This window comes from Narcine bancroftii, chromosome 1 (genome assembly GCF_036971445.1).
Source record: "Narcine bancroftii isolate sNarBan1 chromosome 1, sNarBan1.hap1, whole genome shotgun sequence".
Classification (NCBI taxonomy): Eukaryota; Metazoa; Chordata; class Chondrichthyes; order Torpediniformes; family Narcinidae; genus Narcine; species Narcine bancroftii.
In genome coordinates this window covers 317,164,662-317,179,430 of record NC_091469.1, presented here as the reverse complement: position 1 = coordinate 317,179,430, position 14,769 = coordinate 317,164,662, and positions in this window count along the sequence as shown.

Here is a 14,769-nt window from a genome sequence, read left to right as displayed (position 1 = left end):
TCCTCCTCCTTTTCTAGTTTCTTTCTAATGTCTTGCCATGATTTGGAAACAAATTCAATTCGAATAAGCTGTTCACCCATTGGTGTACTAGGGTCCACACCAGCATACTGTTGGACATTCTTTCTCACCCTCTCCAAAAAATCAGTAGGGGACTCGTCTTTCCCCTGGTGGTTCCCAAATGCCTTGGTAAAATTGTGACCCTTTGGCACAGCCTCCCGTATCCCTTTAATTGTCCACTCTCTATATTGTCTCATACTTGCCAATCCCTCGGGTGTTCGTTTGTCCCACCTGGGTTCATTTAAGGGATATTTTTGTTCATGGGGTCTAGGGTCCCCAGGTTGTTCATATTCCCACATGAGGAGGGCAGCCCGTCGAATCATCTGCCTCTCCTGGGGTGAAAATAATGTTCCCATTATTGCCTGCATCTCTTCCCACGTATATGTGTTTGGTCCCAAGAATTGGTCAAGCTATTCAGCCAGTCCTATAGGATCTTCTAATAACTTTTTCATTTCTTTCTTAAATCCCCGCACCTCTGTACTAGTTAGGGGAACATTCACATATCCCGTTCCCCCTCCCGGTCCTCCCATAGGAACTTCTCTCAGGGGATTTAGGTTTATTGAAAACTTTGATGGTCCTGGACCAGTCTGGGATCTTGTCCAGGGTCGGTTTACCGGTGGAAGTTTAGGGTCCGACTCCCTTAATTCATCCTTTTTATCCCGGCCCCCTTCGGGGCAATCAGATTCATCACCTTTCCCCTCCGGTAATAAGCTTTCCTCGGGCGCAGTAGGCACCGGGGGAATATAAGGAGGGGGAAGGTTGTCCAGAGGTTCCCATTTCTTTTCTCCTGCCACTCTCAATTTAAAACATTCTGTTAAGGAACCTGGCCAGGGAACCCAACAAAATGCATATGCTGACTCTTCTTGATTCACCTTTGGTCTCGAATTTACATATATGTTTAATGCTTGTCTAACCCAATCCTCATCAGATCCAAATTTCGGCCACCAGACCGAGGAACCTTTAATAGGTTGTTTTGACCAAAGGAGACAATATTGGACCATCTTTTTCTTGTTTTTGTCCCGATATCTTTTACTATCCCAATTTTCAAACATTCTCCCCAAAGGGCTGTCAAGGGGTACTCCCAGGAATTGTCCTGAATTTTCAGACGAGCCCTTAGATTTTGATCCTCCCATATTTCCCACCTAGATCTGTTTATCGTTGCTGAGGACCCTCTCGCTCTGGACCCTACTCCCTTCCTCTCAGACGCCTCGTCGGAGGTGCTGTCCCTCCTTCGGTTACCGCTGAGGTTTTCCTGGGGTTGAGCCCTCTCTTCTCGGCACTTCGTCGGAGGTGCTGTCCCTCCTTCGGTTACCGCCGAGGTTTCCCTGGGGTCTATCCTAGAGTCCCGCGACAGGGTTCTCACACAACGACAAAAGATCTATACTTAATCTATTCCGTTAGGTTTTTATCCAAACAGGTGTATCCCGTTACACCTGTTACCCAATCCCCACACCACAATCGTAAGTCGTCACTTACCGGTGTCTTCCCGGGGATTGAACCGTCACCCTTCTCCTCTCCGTCTTGTCGTGTCACCCTGTCCGGATACCACTCGCTCAAGCCGCCCGAAGCGACGAGCAAGGGACTAGGAGCCGCTGAACTCAGCGGGGTGCACCGCCTCCGATGTCCCTCTTCTCGCCTCCCCTCACGGCCGGAGTGTAGATCCCGGACGAGCCCCCATTTGTCAGAAATAAAACTTCTCACACATGAGTCTCTTTAAAACTGATGACACGACAAGCTTTATTTACAAGTCTGCAGAGTTGGACTCAACTGGTTTCTCACCAGTTAAGCCCCGATACATACAGTGCATTGATTTTTATACCTTTATTATTTGCCCTTCCCCTTCTTATTAATACTGTTTTAATTGGTTAGTATTACAAAAACATTCTAAGTATAACTGCATTATTAATTATCACGTTCGTTACGTACGCTGTGAACTCTACATTCACTGAATTCTGTTTCTCACACTTCTTATCAATCCTTTGTCTCCTGCATGTCTCTCACTATGACCATGAAAAGATAGGTTTAAAAAAACATATTCAGCAGCTCCTTCTGTCCTTGACTGCTAGTAAACTCTCTGTCCGTTCTGGCTTCCCTGTTTATGATTAATCATCACATTTTAACTTAAGTCTTTTTAACCTAAATTCTCTATATCACACCAGCCATTTATTGTAAGCTATTAAAAGCGTGTTTGTACTCTTCACTTGTCTCTGAGTGCAGTCAGTTGCGTTACAATTTTAATAGCTTAACTTTGAAGCAGGATGGAAGCCATGTTGAAGCCAGGCATGCTCCAGATCAACCGTCTGTCCCCTAAAGCCCCGGAGGAATTCACCTACTGGCTGGAGTTCTTCCAGTCCTACCTGATGGCCACAAAAGACATCTTCAACTAGGATAGTCTATGGAGATTTGCACTTCTCTCTCGAATCAGCGTCAAAGGGTTTGCTGTCATCAGAGACTGTGCTACATTCAAGGCGGCTATAGAATGATGTGCTGGCGAGGCTTCGACTCTCTCAACGTCGGCAGCATTCGGATGAGTTGCTGGACAACTATGCTCTTGAACTGTGGGCTCTGACCAGAAAATGTCACTACGAAGTGATCATGGCCAAGGTGAGAGAGGAGGAACAAATCTGGGACACCCTCGTGGCAGGAGTGAGGTCGAGGTACATGATGCGACTGCTGGAGTTGGGGAAAAAGACTTGGCCAGCACCCAAGAGCTGGCGAAAGTGCTCGAACAGGCCCAACTCGGAGCTGATGACCTCACAAATGAAAGTGGCAGTCTTACAGAGGGCCAGGTCATTGGGGCACCTGTTACCCCCACAGTCCCACCGCCCACTGCTGTGGCCATGCATGACTGGGGATGCTATTTCTGTGGACAGGCACAGCACCCCCATGCCCGATGTCCCACGAAGGACGTTGTGTGTGCAGGATGTGGTAAGCGAGGGTACTGCGTGATGGTCTGCCAGGCTAAAGGGAACCCAAAGAGGGCAACCACGTGTACAACCCTGATTCATTGCTTGACCCGTTCCTGAGTCCCGAAGGACAAGCCTCCACCTCTCTGTTCTGTTTGCTGCCAGCTGCGCCTCGTGGCGGAACTCACCACCGGAAGTGATGCATCGTGGGAAGCCACAGCAGCCATCTTGTCGTGCCTCAAAGTTGGTGCCACCTTGTCCTTCGATGGATCAAGATGGGGGGTGATCAACATCATCATGTCTCCCGGTGTGCCCCGTTAGACCTCCCAATCATGAAGACAATGAAGGCCTTAAGGAGGTGCCTGGGCTTCTTCTCCTACTACACCCAGTGGGTCCCTCACTATCCAGATAAGGTCCGCCCCTATTAAAGTCCACCTCCTTTCCTATTGTCAGCTGAAGCCCAGGTGGTTTTTGACTACATTCGGAGCTACATTGCCACGCATGCATGCATGCGGTGGACGACAACGTATCCTTCCAGGTGAAAAGCAAAGCCTCTGACATCACTCTGGTCGCTACCCTTAACCAGAAGGGCAGGCCAGTTGCCTTTTTCTTCTGCACCCTACAAGGCCATGAGGTTCAGAATCCATCTGTGGAGAAAGAGGCTCAAGCCACTGCAGAGGCCATCAGGCACTGGAGGCATTACCTGGATGTCATAAAATTTATACTGCTCACCGGCCAGTGATCAGTGGCATTTATGTTTAATAATGCAAAAAAGGGTAAAATAAAGAATCGAACTCTCCACCTATAATTTCAACATAGCATACAGGCCAGGTACTCTCAATGAACTTCCAGATGCCCTGTCAATAGGAAGTGTTGCCTCTGCACACACCAGCCAGTTGCGGTCACTGCACAATGAGATTTGCCACCCAGGCATCACACGCATGTCTCATTTCGTCAAGGCACACAACCCGCCCTACTCCACTGAGGACATCAGGGAAATAACCAGGTCCTGCCAGGTCTGTGCAGAGTGAAAGCTGCACTTCTACTGCCCCAACAAAGCACACCTGATAATGGCATTCCACCCCTTCGAATGACTCAGTGTCGATTTCAAAGGTCCCCTCTGTTCCACCAATGGAAATGTGTACTTACTCAACATCATCGACGAGTATTCACGTTTTTCGTTCACCATTCCCTTCCCAGAAATGACCACCTTGCACTCTATTTTCACCCTGTTCAGGTATCCCAGCTATATTCGTAGCGACCAAATGTATTGGAGAATTTAAACCATGTTTTTTGCTCCTGGAAGGCTGAGAATCAGTAATCTGCTTGAGACTCAGGAGACATAAGCTAAATTCCACCATGGGGCCCAGAGATGCAGTTATCTGACCAAAAGACATCTGTGTACCAAAAACATTTAATCTTCCTGCTTGCTTTGGTCACAGTCTTTCAGGCAGAGACCTAACCTTGATGCAAAATAAACTATTGTATTCGAAGTGATAAGATGAAAATTACGTTATTCGATAGAAGTCTAGGCATGCTACCTTGCTCGCTTATCTTTCTTACTGTGCTGGGAATAGGTGCTTGGGTAAGCAGTTTTTGGTTAATATAAGCCATGGTCCCGCTGCTGAAGTTTGAGACTCTCCGAAAGGTGGCAACATCTCTCAGCAAGAAGAAGAACTTCTAAAGTCCAGCTAACATCCCGATCGAGGGAAGTGGAGAAGCTGCTACCAGCACCGCGACAACTTACTACAAGTGTGCGGTCGTTGCTTTGCTTCGGCAGTTGGGACCAGTCCAGGCATTGATAAGTATAATTTGGAAGGGCTTGCATATTGTAGTTTGATATCAGCTTTAGAATTTGTAATAAAGATTTGTATAAACTGAAGTGCTCTCGGCATGTGTGTCTATTTTCTTTCGGTAGCTCAAACACTGTGACCAATCTAAAATGAACAAAGTAAGAGGTACAAGTTTACCCAGAACATCGTGTAAATTATATGTTATTTTCTCCATATAAATACAAGATCTCAATTCATGATGCCAATGTACTATATTAATCTCTACATAATCTTTCCACGTAATTGCTACACATTTTCATGCCACAGATAATGCCAAATGTACAAATGCTATTTGAAACTTATCCAACCCCAAACCAGTCAAAGAAACCTTATAACTCAACAAAAAAATCTCTGGACCTAATGGTAATTTAATTTTAAATAATTTCTCCAAAACCAACCTGACTTTTTCCCAAAATGATTGTACTCTATCACAAGACCAAACTGCATGCAAAAAAGTTCCAGTACTTAACCCACATCTAAAACAAGAATCCGAATTATTAAATCCATATTTTTTCAATTTCTCAGGAGTCATATAACTGATGCAAAAATTATAATTAAGCAAACCGCATCTTACATTAGTCAATTTAGTTAGCCCTTCAAGACACATAACCTCCCAATCCTCTTGAGGTATAACATAGGTTAAATAGCTTTCCCATTTATTTCTAAATTTCTCCAAATTTGGTTTATCCATAGTTTCCTGTAACAATCGATATATATCTGAAATAAAACCTCTCTTGGATATAAAGGGAATCAAAGATTCAAATTTTGTTAACTTAGGTAAACTCATCTCTTTACCATAGTCCCTTATCAAAGCTCTGAGTTGATAATACACAAATAAAAAAATTACCGGTATACCAAATTTCTCCCTCAATTGATTAAAAGAAAGAAACTGTCCTTCTTCAAAACAATCCTGAATCACTTTTATATCCTGAAAGTACCATATCTTTAGATACCTATTAAACATTGAAAAAGGAATAAGCTGATTTGATATAATGGAGTTTGAATTGATAGTTTACCTTTTGCTCCTTTAACATCATTTATTTTAACCCATATCTTTAACAAATGTTTTAATACTGGCATATCATATCCCTGCAACAAATTCAAATTCCACTTATATATAAAATGGTGAACATCAAATTCAGAAATACAGCTGACTCCACCTTGGCCCAACTGGGAGGCTGATTAATATCCATCATTCTACTAACAAACTTCAACTGTGCAGCTTCGTAATAATTTTGAAAGTGAGGCAACTGGAGTCCACCTAGTGCATATATCCATGTCAATTTCTCTAAAGCTACTCGAGCTAATTTTCCCATCAATAAAAATTTCCTCACCATCTTATTCAAATCCTGAAAAAACCCTTTGAAAGTAAACACTGTATTGACTGGAATAAATATTGAATACGAGGAAAAATATTCGTAAATTTAACTTAGATAAGAAGGATTCAATAGAACCATCATCCTGTTTTCCCTCAGGAGTATACAATTTCTGATAAAATGAATAAAATTTGTCATTAATTTCCTGAGCTTTATAAACTATTGAATTATTTTTAACAGCATTGATAGTTCTCAATACTTGTTCCGTTTTTAATGGCCAAGCTAATACCTCATGAGCCCTCTCACCCAACTCATATTAACATTGCTTAGATCTTTGAATTAATTGCTCATACTGATATGTTTGTAAAGTATTATAATGTAATTTCAACTTAGTTAATGCTGCTTTCTTATCTTCTGTAATTCCTTTTCCAACTCAGTAATTTGTTTCTCCAATGCCAAACTTTCCACCAGATACTGTTTTTTTTACTTTCATAGAATAACTAATAATATGACCACGCAAATATGCTTTTAAAGCATCCCACATTATAAAATTACTACTTACTGAATTAGCATTTTCAGCCAGAAATAAAGCAATCTGTTCCTTAACAAAAGTAATAAATTCTGGTTTCTTCAATAACATTACATTAAATCTCCACCAGTAAGCTGATTGCAACACTTCAGAACTTACACAAGAAATAAACGACATAGAATGATCAGATATAACCCTAATCTTATATTCAGCCTGTAACACTATAGCCTGCAAATGTGCCGAAATCAAAAACAAATCTAGATGAATAAAAAAGAAAAGTCCTTTTCTGTCAGATTTATTCTCCTCCAAATTTCAATTAAATTCAAATCTTTCTTCAAAGCTCCCATTTGTGTTGCCATCTTTGATTTCCTTATACTTTTCGGGGATCTATCCAGTAATGGATCCAAAACACAATTAAAATCTCCTCCAATCAAAATATTTTCATTGGCCTGATTTAATGTTAAAAAAGCCTCAGATATAAATCAATCATCATCCACATTAGGTGCATAAATATTCAACAATGTCCATGGTTCTGCAAAAATTTTACAATTCACCATCAAAACCCTCCCAGCAATCTCCATAAATGATTCCAACTCAAATGATAATTTCTTATGAATCAAAATCACTACACCCCTTGCCTTAGAATTAAAAGAAGAAACAATCACATGTCCAACCCAATCTCTCTTCAATTTTAAATGTTCTTTTTCAGTCAAATGTGTTTCTTGTAAAAAAGCAATATCAACTTTCATTTTTTTTTATATATAAGGCAATACACGTTTACACTTAATTGGATTATTCAATCCCTGTACATTAAAAGTTGCAAAATTCTAATTGGATATTTCTTTAACCTAACAGTACAATCTTCATACTATTACTGAATATTGCTCCCCTTGCTAAAAAAAAACTCCTTTGTAAATAAAATAACTCTTCCCTCCTTATATATACAAAAAACCCCAACTAAAAAAAATCTCAATCATAAACTACAATAATGTAGTAACTCCCTAAAAATCTGGGTGTGTTAAAACCCACTAGTAGTGAATTACTATAAAAAGCTTCGTGTCATCCACCCCCCCTGCCCCACCCCAGTCAAATTATTCCAAAGTACTTAATCAAACACATTCAACCCAGTGATTCTAATCCCAATGACTGTTCCAGATCTTCAATATCAAGAAGACTCTGTGTCAATTCAACCTTCTTTCCATTCTTTCCATTCCCATTTACCCTCCTTTTAGGTGACAATAATGGCGACCGTCCACTTCCTCATAAATCTGGCAAAGAATTAGCAAAAATTAAAGCATCATGATCATTCTCAAAAAATTGAGAGTGAAAATTTCCATAAAAGAATTTCAATACAGCAGAATAACAAAAAGCAAATTTATAACCCTTTCTCCACAGTAGTTCTTTAGCTGAATTAAATTCTCCATGCCTCTTAATAATTTCTTGACTCAAATCATCATAAAAAAAAAACATTCTGTTGCCCTGAACCATCATTGGAGTCTGATTTTGTCGAGCCTTTTGAACTGCAGTCCATAGTATAATATCTCTATCCTGGTATCTCAAACAGCGAATCAAAACTGCACGTGGTGGTTGGCCCAGAAAAGGCTTCTTCCTCAATGCCCTATGTGCCCGGTCCAGTTCCAGACCATCGGAAAAAATTCACTACCCAGCACATCGGGAATCCACTTCTTAAAGAATTTTACCACATCTGAGCCTTCAATATCGAATGGAAGACCTACTATTTTTACATTATTCCTCCAACCTTGATTTTCTAAAGAATCAATCTTCTTCAACAATTCCTTCTTCTGAATCCACCATTCCACAAAAGAGTCCTTCATTTTTACCACTTTTTCTCTGTTTCGTTCCACTTGATCTTTACATTCATAAAAGGCTTCTTCAATTTTAAAAAATTATCCTGTACAGTATCTATTGCTTTTAAATATCTATTAACATCACTTTTAACCACATTCATATCATTCTTCACAGAAGACATTTCTTCTCAAATATTATTCATTATAATTTTCATTTCCATAAATCTTTGATTTAACTGTGTAGACATCTGTACTGACATGTTTTCCATCTGATGAGCAAATACAGAGCAAAATCGTAAATACAGAATCCAGTCCAGGTTCCACTACTCCATCTTGAGGCCTACTTTACTTGACCCCAGCCTCCAAAGTAAATTCCTCCTGCCTTGATTCCAGTAAGACAGGGCTTCCCTCTTCTTCAGCGGTGCTTGCCACTCGTCCAGTGTGGCTGTGGGTCTGCATCTCCATCAACAGCGGGCCATCCCACACTTTATCCAAAAGCTCCCAGACGTGCGACGCTCCACGCATGCCCAGGAGTGTCACTGGCTACGCAGACGTGTCCTCCGACACAGCACTGCAGGAGCACTGTGCACCCCTAGACCACCAGTCAATACAGCGGGCTTGCATAAATGTCCTCACTCAGCCGACCAGCCCACGCGCATGGCTTCACGGGCGTGCGAGTTAGAGTCAGCCGAACCCAAAACAATGCCGGCACCATCTTGCGATTGCAAGGTCGGCACCGGGGTTATACTCAGCTGGCCTGGGATACGTTGAGGCTTTGGGGCTCCTGCAGATGACTCTGTGGCTTCAGCTTGGTAAGTAGGCCTCAATTCTTCAACACTCTTATAAGGTAATTTCTTCTATAACTGCGTCTTGGATTTCTTCATATTTGTAGTCATTTTGATTCTCCACTGTTCAGAAACCTGTAAAAACTATTTTTAACCACTTTCACTACTTTTAAATTCAGACATTAACTAGTTCAACTGGGGAAAGTTGGAACTTCCCGTCTTCTTTCTACGCCATTTTGCCAAGCCCCCGGGTGTTAAATAAAATTGATGCTAAAAATTATATTAGATTAAATTACATCTTAGATTAATAATTTTAGTCATATTATCCTTACATAACATTCTCCAACCATCTTGATCTATTCCTCTCCCTAAATCAATTTCCCACTTTAATCTTGATTTATGAATATCTGATTTGGGGATTTTCCTTTGAATTAACTTAGACATTTCTGAAATGAATTTATTAACCTCCCCTTTTGTAAGCAAAATTTCTACCTCAGACTGTCTAGGTAATCTTAAACTTTGACCTAATTTATCAATTAAAAAATCTTTAACTTGATAATAACAAAAAAAGGTATTATTTGGAACATTATAATAACCAGTTTCAAAACTATCCTCTATCGTTCTAATCCCCTTTTGACTCCTTATCTTTAAAAATTGATTGTTAACCGTAGAAGGAAAAAGTTTATTTTGATATAAAGGTGTTTTACAAGAAATCTTACCTTTCCCACCTATCTCATAATCTATTCCACAATTCAATTAAATGTTTCAGTCTAGGTGCATCTTTGGAGCCAATTAATAATTTGGTATTCCATTTATAAATAAATTCTAATATAGACTTTTAACCTATTTTAGCTAATTCTATGTTAGCCCAAGTTAAAGATCTATCTAAATCAAACATTCTGTCAATAAATTTCAACTGAGTAGCGTTATAATAATTTTGGAAATGTGGAAGCTACAAATTTCCAAGTTAATTTCTCTAAAGGTACTCTGACAATTTTACTTTTCCACAAAAAATTCCTAATGATTAGATATAAAAATTTTTGAGGTACATTACAAGGAATGCATTGAAAAAGATATTAAATCCTCGGGAAAATATTCATCTTAATACAATTGTATACGCATAATTCATTATTAATTAAATGTATTGAGGTTTTGAAATTTTAAATAAAACTTTCAAAAAAGTAATTGTGATGATAATCCTCATTTCACAGTGATATTGTGGACAAGATCAGCTGGTGGATAATGTCCATCATCCAGAACAAATTATTATTCTTTTATTATTGTCACTGTTAAATATGTGTTAAAAAATTCATTTCGTTTCAAGAGGATTTAATATTATAAAAAATGTCATATATTGAAAAACCAGATTAATATTTTGAAATTAAATTGGAAATGTACAAGGTTGTTATTCCTGGAACCATCACAAACGGGATCATTTCTTTGGCAAAACGTAGCAATACCAAGCCTACCTGATGAGCAAAAGATGGTTGCAATCTGCATATGCCTTGAAAGCTCCATTCACACTATTGACTTGGTGAACATGTGTGGTAAAGAAGAAAATGGCTTGTGGATTACTGATTTTGAAAGTAATTTCTGACCAACCTTGGAAACGTTCATGGGGAAGAGCGACGGAAGTGAAGGGAGCTCCTCATTGGGGATCAGCTGCCGTAAGAGGAAAACGGGAAATCTGCAGATGCTGGGGTCCAAAATGTAGTAAAAGCACTGGAGAAGCTCAGCGGGTCATTCTTGATGAAGGGCTCAAGGCTGATTCGTCGATTGCAGGATACAAAGGTAGCAAGCAGCAGGATATGATCGGACTCCATGAATCCAAACACGATAGGTGGAAAATAATTGTGGTAAGACAAGAAACAACATACTGCTGAAAGATTTGGTTCCAATCATGGCCTAGCCCTTCACAAGCGAAGCTTTAGGCACCGTGTGCCAGGGTAAAGACTTGGAGGCGAGTGCTTGCCCAGGACAAACGGCTCCCTTTGGTTCCCACGCCACTGGGTCTGGCGGAGTGCGAGGCATGACAGCCAGAGTGACACGGGATTGCCCCGTGGTGGTCTGTTCCAAGACCGCACTCGCTGGCCGTTGTCCTTACGGATCCTTCGCCCACCGAGTTTGCTGCTGCAGACCGCAAGGGGAACTGTTTCCCGTGTTCTGTTACAGCTGCCAGCCCCTGCCGCCAAACTGACATATGCTATTTGCCCATAACTGGGGCCCTTTCCAGGTACTGACAGCTGGGTGAGCTGAGCCTGGGGATTTGAATTCAGAGTTTACTGCCTCTTAGCCTTTGCCTGAAGAGGCTTTGCCCACAAGGCAGCAGGTGAAGATTTGGTTATGAATGATTAATTACAGAAATGTAATTAAGTCCGTAATACAATATAAAAAGAGGCTGTGTACTGTGTTCAGTGGTCAGTCAAGTGACTAGTTCTTTTGACTGCCTCAGCCTTTGTTTGCAAATAAAGGTTTAAACCTCTTGAAGAATCCTCTGCATTGCCTGACTGTTTTTAACCACAACAATACTCGCAGGGAATAATCAAGAAATTTCATTTATATGTTCTTCGCGGCTTATTTAACTGTCCGGTTGCCATGGGGAAAGTATTCAATTTACGGGCAATGTTGACATCTAGCGCTTAAAACATTTCACTGAGCCCTTCATCAAGGTACACAAATGGTAGGCAGGCACCGGAATGAAAAGGTGGGGGGAGGCAGGGGGGAGAGGAGGGAAGAAGGGGCAGGGGCTGGAACACTGGCCAACAGGCAAGAGGACACAGGCAGAGATTGATTGGAGGGCAGGAAAGGAAAGGTGAGAACTGATGGGGGGTGGGGGTGGCTCTGCGTATGTGGAGATGGAGTGAAGGAGACTAAGGGAAAGGGAGAGAGAATTACCGATGTAATACACAACATTTTGTTGCGTCTTTAATGAAACTCTATCTGGAAACCCATAAACCTTTCAATATTAGTCCATCCTTTCTTTGAACTAACACGATAAATTATAGGCATGTTGAAATGGGAAACACAGAAACCTGAGCTGGGAAGTTTAATTATCACTACCCCTTTTAACGCTTGCATCCCACTAAATCAGCCGTTCCATGTCCTGATACAGGAATGGCATTTTGCTGTTCACACTTCACCACTCTTAACTGGGAAGCTGAACACTTTCACACTTGCAAGGAGTCATCCCCAGGGTTAGGACTGTTCTACCTTAATGACGCATGGAGTGACGGTGGACCTGCCCTAAATCCAGATCAATGTATTATGATCTTATATTTGAACAAAATGAATCATGCCTCATTATAACATAATTAAGCTTTATGTACTGCATAGTACGAGCCCTTCAGCCCCTGTTGTTGTTCAACCTTTATAAGGGACAGTGGGAATGTGCTAGCAATAAATAGCAATAGCGGACAATTTTTAAACAGGGTGGGAAAGATGGTCACACTATAGCACTCAATTTATAGTGTGGGTAATTTGGTAGCTCTATCACATACAATTTATACAGTGTGGAAAAATTGGTAGTGCTATGGTGTACAATTTATAAATACTGTGAGGGGAAAAGCGACGGCAGACCTTCCCTCCCAGAATTCCGTGCAGCAGAGAAAGGCCTGTATGCACGGCTGCATGGAGGGGTTTATCTGCTGTATGGCATTCTGAGAAGTCAGATCTGCCATAGCTTTTTCCCACAATCTTTTATAAATTGTGGCCCTACCAACTTTCTCACGCTGTTTAAAAATTGTCCGTTATTGATATTTATTTCCTCTCTCTCTCTCTCTCTCTCTCTCCTTCTCTCTCACACTCTCTCTCTCCCACTGCTGGTTTCCCAAGGCAAAGTTTATACCTTCATTTTAATATTTTCTTCCTTCATGCTCATGCACTCTCAGAAAAGACTTGGGCCATTTCTATCCCAGAATGCAATTGCCTGATTGCAACGCCATTGTCTGCAGACACCCGGGGTTGTACAGGGGTCGAGGCCATCAATCCCCGATGGAAGATGACGTCACCTGACGCCAAAGTTGAGAGGGCTTTCCTTTCACACCAGACTGATTGGCCATTAATTCCTGGGACCAATTGCAAGTGTGAAAGGGGCTATTGAAACAATCACCCAGCAGAGAATACTGAGTTTCAGTACAGAGTGAACAGTTTACAATAAACCAGTAAAATAACACCAGCTGCTTCCTCCAGGAGGCAGATATTATGAAAGGAGTCAGATAAATGGACAGGCTTTTAAACCATTCATCTTCCTGGCACCAGGGTGTGGTACTTCCCTGCAAATGAAAAGCAACAACTTTGACAGTGCGCTTAATTGGTTAGCTTTAATTCAACTGCTGTATTGACAAATATGTTCCAGTTTATCAAGCAATCACAGAGCAGGCATGACAGCAATGCACATACACAATTAAAGGGACTGTGGTAACAGGTGACCTACTAAACAACCACAACCAGACAGAGAATCATGATCAAGAGGCTTTAATCATCTTAAAGTGTCAGCACAGCTCGCATGTTGCTGGCCTGGTTCCAAGGCAGGTACTGAGGGAGGGGATTGGGCGTAACAGCCTTTATGGGGATATCTGGTAGGGAGGAGTTGCAGGTTCAGGAGGTGGGGCGGCCCATACCTACATCTATACACACAGTGGCAGCACTACATTCACCCCTCCTTTTTAAACAAAGTCTGGCGGGGTGGGGTGGTTTAGTGCTCGCTGCAGTTCCAAAGTCCCTGACAGGTTCAGCCTGTCTGGTGGTTTCGCCCATCACTGCCACCATCACAGGGTCTGCTGTAGCACAGCCTGCCGGTTCCCAGGCGGTGTCTTGTGCAACAGGTGGTGCCCTCCGGTGGATGAAGGAGGTGGATAACCACTGGCTTACCATCTGTCAAGGCTGCAGGTAATGTCACAGGTAGAAGTTGTTCAGCTGCTAACGAACAAGAGGATCATTCTGGAGCCGCAGCAGAAGTTTTGCCAAGGCCAGGGCTCCTGCAATTATTTGCATTCTTGCACAGAGAGTGGAGAATTCTGCAGGGGACATTGAAACCCTTATCTACAGTAGTGGTTCTCAACCTTTTTCTTTCCCCTCACATCCCACTTTAAGCATTCCCTATGCCATCGGTGCTCTGTCATTAGTAAGGGGGTGAGGGTGGAAGGAAAAAGTTTGAAAACCACCATTTTAATCGCACCTCATTGACTTGTTATGTGCACAGTTACAGAACTCCAAAGGAAATGGGCCAACGACAAATTTTCTCAAGCAAAATATTTAAGTAACAATTGTGTCTAGAGTAGTGATTCTCAACTTTCCTTTCCCATAATCCCGTATGTGAGTGGAAAGAGAAAGGTTGAGAACCACTAGTCTAGAGTGATTTTAGTCTTGAAAATGAAAACCACCACTGTGAGAATTACCGTGTATACCTGTGTAATCATTGATGCCACGTAAATGTCGACCCCTCTATTCATGACCCAACCACCACCCATCTGAGCTCCCAATGCTCCAATAGTTGACCCTCACCCCAGAAGCCCACCAACTGCCCATCCAGGCTCCC